A 13,992-nucleotide genomic window follows, 5' to 3' on the forward strand; every position below is an offset into this window, starting at 1 on the left:
TCACTCAGAGCTAGCTAGCCTCACTCTCACTCAGAGCTAGCTAGCTAGCCTCACTCCGAGGCACCACATAACCAGACCTCATTGTTTCCAAACCGAGGCCTGCGTGTGCTGTGTCCGTAGCTCGTCTCTCAGTGATATAGAGGATATAGAGACTCTCAGTGATATAGAGGATATAGAGTCACTCTCAGTGATATAGAGGATATAGAGTCATTCTCAGTGATATAGAGGATATAGAGACTCTCAGTGATATAGAGGATATAGAGAGTCACTCTCAGTGATATAGAGGATATAGAGTCACTCTCAGTGATATAGAGGATATAGAGACTCTCAGTGATATAGAGGATATATAGACTCAGTAATATAGAGGATATAGAGACAGTGATATAGAGGATATAGAGAGTCACTCTCAGTGATATAGAGGATATAGAGACTCTCAGTGATATAGAGGATATAGAGACTCTCAGTGATATAGAGGATATAGAGACTCTCAGTGATATAGAGGATATAGAGACTCTCAGTGATATAGAGGATATAGAGACTCTCAGTGATATAGAGGATATAGAGACTCTCAGTGATATAGAGGATATAGAGACTCTCAGTGATATAGAGGATATAGAGACTCAGTGATATAGAGGATATAGAGAGTCACTCTCAGTGATATAGAGGATATAGAGACTCTCAGTGATATAGAGAATATAGAGACTCAGTGATATAGAGGATATAGAGACTCAGTGATATAGAGGATATAGAGAGTCACTCTCAGTGATATAGAGGATATAGAGACTCTCAGTGATATAGAGGATATAGAGACTCTCAGTGATATAGAGGATATAGAGACTCTCAGTGATATAGAGGATATAGAGACTCTCAGTGATATAGAGGATAAAGAGTCACTCAGTGATATAGAGGATATAGAGACTCAGTGATATAGAGGATATAGAGACTCAGTGATATAGAGGATATAGACTCTCAGTGATATAGAGGATATAGAGACTCAGTGATATAGAGGATATAGAGACTCAGTGATATAGAGGATATAGAGACTCTCAGTGATATAGAGGATATAGAGAGTGTGATTTAACGGAAAAGTTATGAAAGGAACCGGGCTCGAGCGAGCAAACCCGACCAACGGTCAATGAGCAACTCAGGAAACTGACAGCTGGTTCACCTCAAAACCTCTCCCGTTCAGTTCATGGGCTACATAAGCTAGCTAGCAGACGTTATTCACCAGCCAACGACTTTATATGTTCATAATTTGTGGATAATTCAAAACAATATTTGAGAACTTGTGACGGCACCGTCCTAAAGTGGACAGTCTGTGGTAAACTAAGTAGTTTGCGGGATGAAGAATCCAGGTTTATCCGCCAGGACTTGCTGCGCATGCGTACACTGACGTCACACGCGTCACGTTTGTAGATGGGATTTTGGTTTCATAACATTGATTTGTTATTGATATTATTTTGTTATTGATATATATATATTGATATATATATATATTGATATTGGTCACCGGATCAACTTTGTTTTGTGTAGCATTCACTGTTGGTAGTAGTGCAGTGGTAGACAGTTTACCCTCCATAGCAGCACCCGGTAATAGTGTTTGACTTTTTCTTTGAATGTGACCCACACTTTGTTACACAAATATTTCAACATGTCCAGGAAAAATGTGTAGCAAACCATCGTGTGATTCATATTTCTTCTCAAAGCATTTGAAATAGAATGTTGCATAATCTATAGTGAATAGAAGGGCACATTTAATACGTCTCGACTGTAATAATATAGGCTAGAGAATGACTAGGCGACAGCCAAATCTGTAACTACATTAAAGTCGCACAGAAAGGAAAAAAGCATTCTGTCCCATTTTGGTTCACATAATTGGTCATAGTGTTCACCTATTCAACGATGTATGCCAAAAAAAATGACAAAATTCTACTTTTGTTGTAATCTTATATCAAACAAAGTAGTAGAAATTATATTATAATTTCTTACTTCCTGGAAAACGGTAGGTCACGTGCAATGACGACAACAGGTACCTACGTTTTTAGGCCAAAAATCTCACGACATCCACCCGTCTAATTTCAGGAGGTGATATGGCAGGATAGGGGTGATATGGTAGGATAGGGGTGATATGGTAGGATAGGGGTGATATGGTAGGATAGGGGTGATATGGTAGGATAGGGGTGATATGGTAGGGTAGGGGTGGTATAGTAGGATAGGGGTGATATGGTAGGATAGGGGTGATATGGTAGGATAGGGGTGGTATGGTAGGATAGGGGTGATATGGTAGGATAGGGGTGATATGGTAGGATAGGGGTGATATGGTAGGATAGGGGTGGTATGGTAGGATAGGGGTGGTATGGTAGGATAGGGGTGATATGGTAGGATAGGGGTGGTATGGTAGGATAGGGGTGATATGGTAGGATAGGGGTGGTATAGTAGGATAGGGGTGATATGGTAGGATAGGGGTGGTATAGTAGGATAGGGGTGATATGGTAGGATAGGGGTGGTATGGTAGGATAGGGGTGATATGGTAGGATAGGGGTGGTATAGTAGGATAGGGGTGATATGGTAGGATAGGGGTGGTATGGTAGGATAGGGGTGATATGGTAGGATAGGGGTGGTATGGTAGGATAGGGGTGATATGGTAGGATAGGGGTGGTATGGTAGGATAGGGGTGATATGGTAGGATAGGGGTGGTATGGTAGGATAGGGGTGATATGGTATGATAGGGGTGATATGGTAGGATAGGGGTGATATGGTAGGATAGGGGTGATATGGTAGGATAGGGGTGGTATGGTAGGATAGGGGTGGTATGGTAGGATAGGGGTGATATGGTAGGATAGGGGTGATATGGTAGGATAGGGGTGATATGGTAGGATAGGGGTGGTATGGTAGGATAGGGGTGATATGGTAGGATAGGGGTGATATGGTAGGATAGGGGTGGTATGGTAGGATAGGGGTGGTATGGTAGGATAGGGGTGATATGGTAGGATAGGGGTGGTATGGTAGGATAGGGGTGATATGGTAGGATAGGGGTGGTATGGTAGGATAGGGGTGATATGGTAGGATAGGGGTGGTATGGTAGGATAGGGGTGGTATGGTAGGATAGGGGTGGTATGGTAGGATAGGGGTGATATGGTAGGATAGGGGTGGTATGGTAGGATAGGGGTGATATGGTAGGATAGGGGTGGTATGGTAGGATAGGGGTGGTATGGTAGGATAGGGGTGGTATGGTAGGATAGGGGTGATATGGTATAGAGGAGGAGAGAGAGAGGAGGAGGAGGAGCCAGAGAGAGAGAGGAGGAGGAGGAGGATGAGCCAGAGAGAGAGAGGAGGAGGAGGAGCCAGAGAGAGAGTGGAGGAGGAGGAAGAGCCAGAGAGAGAGGAGGAGGAGCCAGAGAGAGAGGAGGAGGAGGAGGAGCCAGAGAGAGAGGGAGGAGGAGAGAGAGAGAGAGGAGGAGGAGGCTCTTCCTCCTCCTCCACTCTCTCTCTGGCTCTTCCTCCTCCTCTCTCTCTGGCTACTCCTCTCTCTCTCTGGCTCCTCCTCCTCTCTCTCTCCTCCTCCTCTCCCTCTCTCTCTGGCTCCTCCTCCTCAACTCTCCCTCTCTCCGGGGCTCTCTGGCTTTTATACTCCTCCTGGCCGACGTCACAAGGGCGCTCTGTGACGTCACGATTTACAAGGCTCTTTTGACAAAACTATCTTTGTGAGTCACAGTTGAGTTCTAAAATCACTTGATTGGCACTTTTGGTTACATTTCTGACAGTGTACTAGACGCAGTGAGCCGTAAGCGGTCATCCGTCTTGTTTCTAGCCACGAGGAAAGAAGTTGCCATAATACCAGAGTAACGACACACATTGGTCAAGCGGAAAGTTGGTATCGCGCCTCTAGTGGCGGGATATGGGCATTGCATTTGTGACAAATCATTCCCTCATGTTCGTATTGTTGTATTGGAGGGGACCAGGAATAATTCTATCACCACCACAAAGAACCACAAAGCTTCACCAGCATCGGTGACCCGTTTACAGGTAAATATTAACACAATAGTGGTCATTAATTGGCTGATCATGAATGGCTGATGTTTTAATAATGATTGATCCACAACTCTCTCAATACGCAAGTTTGCGCGCTAATTTAAAAACTTCTGTTTGTGTTCCACGTTTTCTTTATTATTGGTCCTTCATCTCAATATTAATTTATTGTTTATTTAACATTACCGTTAATGTTACTTGCATGAAGTGATGTGACCAGGGATATTGTCATTGATTTCATTCTAATACCATAATAATATCATAGCTAATACCGACTTATATCAACTACAAGTTGGCTGCTGGCTCATGTGCACATTAAAAATAACCAGGTAATCGTAAAATTGCTGTTTTATTTCATCCATTTTCTCTGGCTTAAAGGGGAACTCTTATTTCATGACTGAAATGTACTTCACATTCAAATGGTCAAACACATGCCTGAAGTTCATCAACCGGGTCAATGAGGTGGGTATGGATGTGACCCAAGCCGTATCCCACCCCTACAGACCCAAGCCATATCCCACCCCTACAGACCCAAGCCATATCCCACCCCTACAGACCCAAGCCATATCCCACCCCTACACCCAGAGTCTGGTCCAGTATGTCTGAGGCCGGGGCCCCAGAAAAGGTTCCCACATGCTCAAGGTAAACCAATACTGTACAGCTCAAAACGAGGGCCAGAATGGGACCCTGTGTACTGTAGTTATGTATCGAGTGGAGTATCCTATTTTAGACCTCACTGTGTTTGACTACCTTACTTGTCTGTGGTTGTGTGTGTGTGTGTGTGTGTGTGTGTGTGTGTGTGTGCGTGTGTGTGTGTGTGACTTGACCCTGTAATTCTCATTTTTCATTTCAGAATCAGCCACCAAGTGTGTGTGTCAAGATCCTGCAGAGTTCCAAAGACTCTGACCCCCTCTGTGTCACTCCAGGAGAGGGGCTTGTTGTGACAATGACAGGATGTGAGTTCGGGGCTCGGAGGTGCAGGGGGGAGGGGGTCAGTGTAGTCAGTGTTGAGGCCTGTCTGCCATGAGAGGTCAGTCACTATGGTTACAAACGTACAACTGTACTACTGATGCACTGATCCCTATAGTATTGCACTGTAAAGAGGGGTATTCCCCTTTCTAACACTTGTACTGTACATAGACACATCTAATGTGTTCCCCATGTCTTCATCAAAAGAGGTTTTTAAGTGAAGAGAGTACATTTTTCATACTGCATGCATGCCAGTATTGTTGGAGTGACCAATTGATTGTATGAGTGATTGATTGAGTGATTGAGTTGTCTTACTTGTGATAGATAACATCTGTCACTTATTTCATCTATATTAGGCGGCACCCTACACCCAAAGACATGCTTTGACAAAGGCTTGAAACGTGTCAGTGTAATTTATGGCCAACAATACATCATGAGACGGAATCACAACTGTCTTTGATCCTCATTGTGCTGCTCGGCATGTTCTTTTCAAGACAGCGACTCTTTGGATACCTAATGTAAATAAAAAGGAGCGCTTATGTCCCCTGCTTAACATGTTAACACAATGATTTGATATGTCCATTCTAGTCATGTTGTAGTCAAAGAGCTCAGTGTTTTGACAAATTGAGCTCAGTGTTTTGACAATGCAATAACTGAAAACAGTCATTAATAAAATATTTCAATCACAGATCAGAAGCTTCTCTTTTTCATAATTGTACAGTATTTTCTAAAGTATTACCAGGAATGTGTTCAATGGTCTATCAGGTTATTTGAAAACAATGGAACATGGACTGTTACAGCCATTTTCGTTGAATATTTATGGTTTATGTTTTGAGGTATGGCCTTGGATGAGTGATGGTTTTGTGTTATTGTTTGTTTTGTTTCATGTGCCTAATGGCCTTTTGAGTTGGATTCCCGAGGACAGGATAGAGAGGTCAAGGGGTGTGGCTATATAGGACAAGGGGAAGTTGAATTAGGGTGCCAAGGTGAAAGAGAGTAGTGTGGTTCAACACCGTAATTTGACCACACTCTCCGTATCTGAACATTGGGTTTTGTAAGTTTATTTTTTGGATGAATATGGAATGCTATGGACTATTGGAACAACAAATAAATTTTCTTTGCAATAACTACAGAGCGAGAGAGGTGCGTCATTTAAGCCATGCTCCAAACATTTCTCCCAGGCATGGAACAATGGACTATGGATAATCGGCACAAACATGGACTTTATTATAATTATGTAGGCTACTGTATGTACCTTATTATATTAGGTTGAGTGTAATATAATGTTGTTGGCCCTTACTGTAACACTTCACTTACACTTATTAACACTAACTAGCTGCTGCAGTGCTTATTACATGTATATTAGCGCATTCACTGTTTATTATTCATTATAAAGCACTTATTAATGCGATATGCCAGAGAGAGAGGAGGAGGAGGAGCCAGAGAGAGAGGAGGAGGAGGAGCCAGAGAGAGAGAGGAGGAGGAGGAGCCAGAGAGAGAGGAGGCGGGCCCGCCCGCCCGCCTCCTCTTCTCTCTCTGGCTCCTCTTCCTCCTCCTCTCTCTCTGGCTCCTCCTCCTCCTCCTCTCTCTCTGGCTCCTCCTCCTCTCTCTCTCTCTCCTCCTCCTCCTCTCTCTCCTCCTCCCTCTCTCTCTGGCTCCTCCTCCTCCTCTCTGGCTCCTCCTCCTCTCTCTCTCTCTCCTCCTCCTCCTCTCTCTCTGGCTCCTCCTCCTCCCTCTCTTCTCCCTCTCTCTCTGGCTCATCCTCCTCCTCCTCTCTGGCTTTTATACACTTCCTGGCCCACGTCACAGGGGCACTCTGTGACGTCACGGTTTACAAGGCTCTTTTGACAAAACGACCAACTTTGTGAGTCACAGGTGAGTTCTAAAATCACTGTAAATCACTTGGCACTTTTAGCTACAGGTCTGACAGTGTAGTAGGCTAGACGTAGTGAGCTCAGTGTAGTAGGCTAGACGTAGTGAGCTCAGCGTAGTAGGCTAGACGTAGTGAGCTCAGCGTAGTAGGCTAGACGTAGTGAGCTCAGTGTAGTAGGCTAGACGTAGTGAGCTCAGTGTAGTAGGCTAGACGTAGTGAGCTCAGTGTAGTAGGCTAGACGTAGTGAGCTCAAGCGGTCGTCCGTCTTATTTCTAGCCTGGGGAGAGACTGTTGCCATACGCTGGCTATCTTAGGCTCTTCTAGCATCCTAGCAGCGTTCCGTTCATAACAACCCAGGTGCCGCCATGAGTATCCTGAATTTGGCGTTAATATAATAATATTCTCTCGTTCAAAGAAAAGTAACTGCCAAAAAGTAAAAAAGCATTCATTGAGATATGCAGCTACGCGCGGGTAGATCCCCTGCTTTGTCTTTTGTGTTCCCGAAATAATGACATTTGTGACAAATCATTCCCTCATGTTCGTATTGTTGTATTGGAGGGGACCAGGAATAATTCTATCGCCACAAAGTGAACCACAGAGCTTCACCAGCATCGGTGACCCGTTTACAGGTAAATATTAACATAATAGTGGTCATTAATTGTTGTATCATGAATGCCTGATGTTTCAACAATGATATAGCCTACTTTCAAGTTGGTCCACAACTCTCTCAATGCTAACGCAAGTTTGCGCGCTATTTCAAAACGTCTGTGTTCCACGTTAGACAAACTCTGTCGTTTTCTTTATTATTGTCTGTGGTTGTGTGTGTGTGTGTGTGTGTGTGTGTGTGTGTGTGTGTGACTTGACCCTGTAATTCTCATTTTCATTTCAGAATCAACCACCAAGTGGGTGTGTGTCAAGATCCTGCAGAGTTCTGTGAAAGGTATTTTTGATAAAGTGCTATTATAGTTGTTTAATACAAGGCCTGTCTATTTAGGCCTAGTTATGCTTCAATACTGCTGTACACTTTGTACTTTTCCATAGCGTGATTAGAACTGAATGTCAGCAGTTTGTACTTTTCCAGAACACATAGTACGCATGAAAAGTTGTTATTATACATCTGTGTTCCAGTAGCAGATAAGTTGACTGCCAAGGTCACACAACCTGCAACGAAAGAGCCTTCGAAAGCTCCAGACCCCTTGAAAACCTCAAAAAGCCTGTCGAAGTTGCAGTAAATGTAACTAACAGGGAACACCCTAATCACATCGGCTGAATGGAAAACGAAACTAGTGAGCTCATAGGACTAGCATTAGATAAAAGTTTCAACCAATCAGGTACTAACACATGTAGTCACGCGCCAATGTATTGTGTGGAATAGCATAGCATAGCATAGCATAGCATATATATAGGTCACATGCCTCACGCTATGGAAACATGATATAGGCTCCTGCTCTATGGGCCACTAGGCTCGAGAAGCATTGGTTCTCATGACTTGCTTATAAACAATTAATAATGGAGTCTTATCTTTTAGACGGCGGTGCCAGCTATGCACATGGCTTCAGCTCACCGGGCCTGACTCAACTGACCCCTCGCCCCCCACCCCACCCCCCTTCAGCTCCAGAAACACCACTGGGAAGGTTATATGGAGGGGAATCAAGCCAAGTGTTGAAAGGCAAGTACCTTTTTCTGAGCAGGCTCTTAACCTTACTGATGCCCTCTGAACTGAGAAACCTATCCCTTGTGACTTTCCCATCTTTGTCATGTTTTTTTTTGTCATGGAGTTTAGGCTTAAAATTTAAGCACTTAAAGGTGGGGTAAGTAGTTTGACGTCAACAAGGCCTCCGATTGGTCATCTTTTCCAAAAGAACCCGCCCCTCCCTCCTGTCAATCATGATGTAGTCCCTCCCTCCAAACATGACTGGTAGGTGTGGCGAGATAGAGACCCTGATTGGTCAATACATTCGGGAGCGGTGCATTCTTTGAATCCAAAACACAGAGGCAGCGGTAAACACGGAGATCCAAGTTTATTCTCAGAGCACTTCTGTTACTGATAGCTGAAAGGATATTATGCCAATTTTACCAAATAAAGCCAAAAGCAAACTACCTATCTCACCTTTGAACCTGCACTACGTAACTTTTTTGTGATTATATTGTTATTTTGTCCAAGCTGTATGGTGTTTTGAAACTCTAAGGATCCTGTATTCATGGAATGAGCAACACAGCTAAACATGTTGGTATTTTGCCAAAATCCCCTGTTGGTATAGGAATGGAGGGAGGGGGGATAGGAGGGAGGAGAGGACGGAGGGAGGAGAGGACGGAGGGAGGGGGACAAGAGGGAGAGGAGGAGAGGACGGGAGGGAAGAACGGATGGGGAGGGGAGGGAGGGAGGACAGAAGGGAGGAGAGGAGGAGAGGACAGGAGGGAAGAACGGATTGGACAGGAGGGAGGGAGGACAGGAGAGGACAGGAGGGAGGATAGGAGGGAAGAACGGATGGACAAGGGGGAGGGAGGGAGGACAGTAGGGAGGAGAGGAGGGAAGGAGGACGGGGGGAGAATAGGAGGGAGGGAAGGAAGACAGGAGGGAGGGAAGGAGGGACAGGGAGGGAGGAGAGGGATGGAGGATAAGAGGGAGAGGAGGGAGGACAGGAGATAGGGAGAGGAGTAGTGAGGGAGAGGAAGGGATTTTGGCAAATTCTTTGGGGGCGCTACCCACACGTTTAGCTGTGTTGCTCATTTCACAAATGCACAATCCTTACAAGTTGTACCTCGTTGTAAAGGTGACTAATAATGCTTTCCAATGGTATAAAATACAACACCAATTGCTATTACTAAAGGGGAGAAATGATTGACTGAAATAATGTTTCCGAACTTTTTTGAAGAGCTTTCATATAACTTACACAAATGGTGTAAATGGTGAATCTATCCTTGAAATTTAATGTAAAACCAATTCTTTTTTTCCCCCAAGACATTGCTGCCATGAGAAACACAAAGATTCTTGCGGAGCTATGTATGGAGGTGAAGCAGATCTCACGTGACATTCAGTTTATAAAGACTGAGATTGCTAAACTGAATATTCATGGAGCTGGACCAGTGTCACCGAGAGAAGACAACTTCCCCATCGTGCTGCCACTCACCAACGAGGAGCAGTTTGATGAGGCTGAAGCTGCTCTGAGGGAGGAAGCAGTCCGTCGAAAGATGGTGAACAACTTAAAATTCATTACATTTGTAATTATTTATAAATGAGTAGATACTCTGTGCATTTACATAGTACTCTGTAGCACACTAACCATTTTCTCTCTAATCTGTTAAGATAACGCGCCTGGCATTAGTTGGAGGGACCAACTCTGAAAACATGATCCGACGAATGCTATCCGCTGCCATGACAAACACTCTAGCCTGCATTTTTAACTGGGTGGGAAAGGGAGAGAAGAGGGCCTTCAAGGACACACTGATGCAGGACTGCATGTTTGGTGAGCCTGCACCTCAAAATACTAGGATTAGTACTTTACTCCTCTGAGACACAGAGAGTAGACAGAATTGAGTATTAGGGCCCATTCATACACTACATATTCATACTCTACGCATATTCTACATAAGCGCAAGCAATGCCAGCTTCGCAAGGCTATGCAAGACTTCCTTGCGTGTGTCATGCCGAAATTTGTCACTTGATGCAAGCACAAATGCAATTCCTTGTGTTTCCGATAGGGATGCTAAACTTTCACCATGGTTTTCGCCGTATAGACCTATTTGCCCCCCCTGCTGGACTGGTGATATATTACATCTGACAATACACACAAGCTCAGAGTCGTATTGGAGCTTACGCTCATAACGTAGCTTGCGTTGCTTACGTGAGTATGAATCAGGCCTTGGTGTGAATCAATTATATGAAGATAGGCTTGAGGGTGGGTTGATGGGTGAATTGCTCAATTAAGGCCGCCTGAAAATCTAGTACACTAAACAGTACACACTGGAACGCATCCACTGCAGCTTTCTTCTCCCTATTATTATAATAAAAAAATTAAAAAAATAACTTCTTTTTTTTTCAGTTGCTGCTCGTCAATTTGACTGCAGGCTGACGGAATTGACTTTTCAGGGATGGAGTGCAGAAGTGGCTGCGTTACGCACCAAAGAGGAATGGCGGGGTACGACGGAAAGAGAAGTCTAAGAGTTAAAAGGACTAGGTATAATTCCTTCAGATTAAGTTCATACCTGTTGATCTGTGATTTAGCTGCTCTCTCCCATCCTTTCACACTTCCTACTGTTTCGAGTGGGTTTGTTATTTTTTGTTCATGTCGTCTTATTCTGCACGACAGCCTTTCTGAGTATGACAACCCTGTTTGCAGATGCCAGGTTTTTGTGTCCCCTGGAGTTTCAGGAAATGTTTTGTGTGAATGTTGTGTGCTTAAGTGTACAAACGATGTACAATGTTCATATAATTGAAACAAAGTACTGTAATAAATAAATAACTGAATGAGTAATGGGCTCTTTTTTTGTTCATAGAGCATTGTATAAGATATCTTGGTCGGTTCCCTGTAGTGTCTCAGATGCCCGGAGCAGAGGTGCTGTGTGTTAACCTGGAGCCCTGGTCCCCTGAGAGGGGTAGGGCCCCTCTGTCCTTCCCCCCAGCCCTGGTCCCCTGAGAGGGGTGGGGCCCCTCTGTCCCCCCCCCCAGCCCTGGTCCCCTGAGAGGGGTGGGGCCCCTCTGTCCTCCCCCCCAGCCCTGGTCCCCTGAGAGGGGTGGGGCCCCTCTGTCCTTCCCCCCAGCCCTGGTCCCCTGAGAGGGGTGGGGCCCCTCTGTCCTTCCCCCCAGCCCTGGTCCCCTGAGAGGGGTGGGGCCCCTCTGTCCTCCCCCCCAGCCCTGGTCCCCTGAGAGGGGTGGGGCCCCTCTGTCCTTCCCCCCAGCCCTGGTCCCCTGAGAGGGGTAGGGCCCCTCTGTCCTTCCCCCCAGCCCTGGTCCCCTGAGAGGGGTGGGGCCCCTCTGTCCTCCCCCCCAGCCCTGGTCCCCTGAGAGGGGTGGGGCCCCTCTGTCCTCCCCCCCAGCCCTGGTCCCCTGAGAGGGGTGGGGCCCCTCTGTCCTTCCCCCCAGCCCTGGTCCCCTGAGAGGGGTAGGGCCCCTCTGTCCTTCCCCCCAGCCCTGGTCCCCTGAGAGGGGTGGGGCCCCTCTGTCCTCCCCCCCAGCCCTGGTCCCCTGAGAGGGGTGGGGCCCCTCTGTCCTTCCCCCCAGCCCTGGTCCCCTGAGAGGGGTAGGGCCCCTCTGTCCTTCCCCCCAGCCCTGGTCCCCTGAGAGGGGTGGGGCCCCTCTGTCCTCCCCCCCAGCCCTGGTCCCCAAAGTCGGGTAGAGCCCCTGTGCGGTCCCCCCTGGAACCATCGGCCCCAAAAGCAGGTTAAAGCCTCTTACATCTGAGAGCGATCCTCAGTGGGCATTTTTCAGAGAATTAAAAAAAAAAAAAAAAAAACTAACCAAAAAGCACCCCATTGACAATGAATGGGCAATGTAGGACGATGTTACTGGACTCAAAACTTTCAAGAAAAATTGCTAGACGTCCCAATGGAAGAATGATTGTACTATTTCGACCAACAGTCGGCACGGTTTCAGAAACCTGGTTTTTGAAAAATGAAGAACCAGCCAAAGTCAGGGGGACTCGCTTGGGTCTTGTACCCCGAGGGGGGAGACCCTCAAAACCGAAATTTTTACCCATGACTCTAGTCCCTACGGTGCCCTACGGACCAGGGCAATCTCAACAGTGAAACACGGACCGTCTAATGAGACAAACACGGACCGATTGGCAAACGTGATCCGCCTTGGGAGGGCTTCCGCCCGGCCAGCTTTTATAGCAGACGGTCGGTCGGATGGTTCCTCTCAGTCGCGGGTTCGCCTCCAGTCGTCCGGGCCGCCCTTTCGAGGAGCGTTCCTCCATGGGCCCCGGCCGCGTTTTCCGAGTGAGAATTCTCCCCCCTTCAGCAGAGGTCTGGAGGGAGAGAGAGAGAAGGAAAGAGCTCCAAAGTCTTTAAGTTATAGGGATGACCAGGGCCACAAAGTTCCATGCGGGAGTAACTATGACTCTCTTAAGGTGGGAAAATGGCAAAGTCCAGCCTCTTTAAGTTATCGGGATGACCAGGGCCACAAAGTTCCATGTGGAGAAAATGACAAAGTCCAGCCTCGGCCGGAAAAATGGCAGAGTCCAAACTGGGCTGAAAAAATGACAAAGTCCAGGTTTGGCTGAAAAATTGACAAAGTCCCCGGTGGAGGGGACCCACAGAACGACATATGGGAGGAACCGCACCACCGAAAATAAAGCACTGCTTTAAATCCCCATAGGCGGGGGAGAATCGGCTCCCCGGGAGCTCACCCGGGAATCCCGGGCGGCCTCTCCCCGGGATTTTTTTGGGCTCCGGGTAAATCTGAGAAGGGGTCTGTACTATTTCGAACACGTATCGGCGGGTTGTAAATTGGGCAGAGTCTCAATGACTGGGTTCCAATGGGGGAATGGAAGAGGAGGCCGAGGGGCTGCGTCCTCAACCCCGAGATGGAGCCCCGGCTCGGGAACGGAGCCGGGGAGGGAGGTGGAGAAGTCAGATCCGTACGAGAAGTACGAGGGAGAGCGGTTCGGTCACAGTCCGATAGGCATTCGTCTCCTTCCTAGGGAGGGCCGTCTGGAAGGTCTTATCCTCTGGCCGGTTCCTCTCGACAGCGGGAGCGCCTCCGGGCCTGTCTGCGCGACGGGGGAGCGTTCCTCCGCCGCCGACCACGGCCGCATTCTCAGAGCGAGGCCGAGTCGACCCGTCTGACCCGGTTGTACAACATGGCGGCCGGCGAGTGAGAGCGAAGGACCATCGGTGGTGCTCAAACCGTAACCCCCCGTAGCACTGCGGGGGGAAAGGCAGCGGCACCGTGCTCAAACCTTAACCCCCCGTAGCGCTGCGGGGGGAAAGGCAGCGGCACCGCTTCCCCCGGCCGTTCAGCCCGAAAGATGGTGCCCGAAAGATGGTAGTCTGTGGGAGGGGCAGCTGTCCCCCTCAGGCCCGAACGATGGATCACTCGGCGGTGCAGCTGTCCCCTTTACGCACGGAGCTTGGGGAGCGGTCCCCTTTACGCACGGAGCTTGGGGAGCGGTCCCCTTTAA

Source organism: Borostomias antarcticus, assembly GCF_949987555.1.
Source record: "Borostomias antarcticus genome assembly, contig: scaffold_205, whole genome shotgun sequence".
NCBI classification, from domain to species: Eukaryota; Metazoa; Chordata; class Actinopteri; order Stomiiformes; family Stomiidae; genus Borostomias; species Borostomias antarcticus.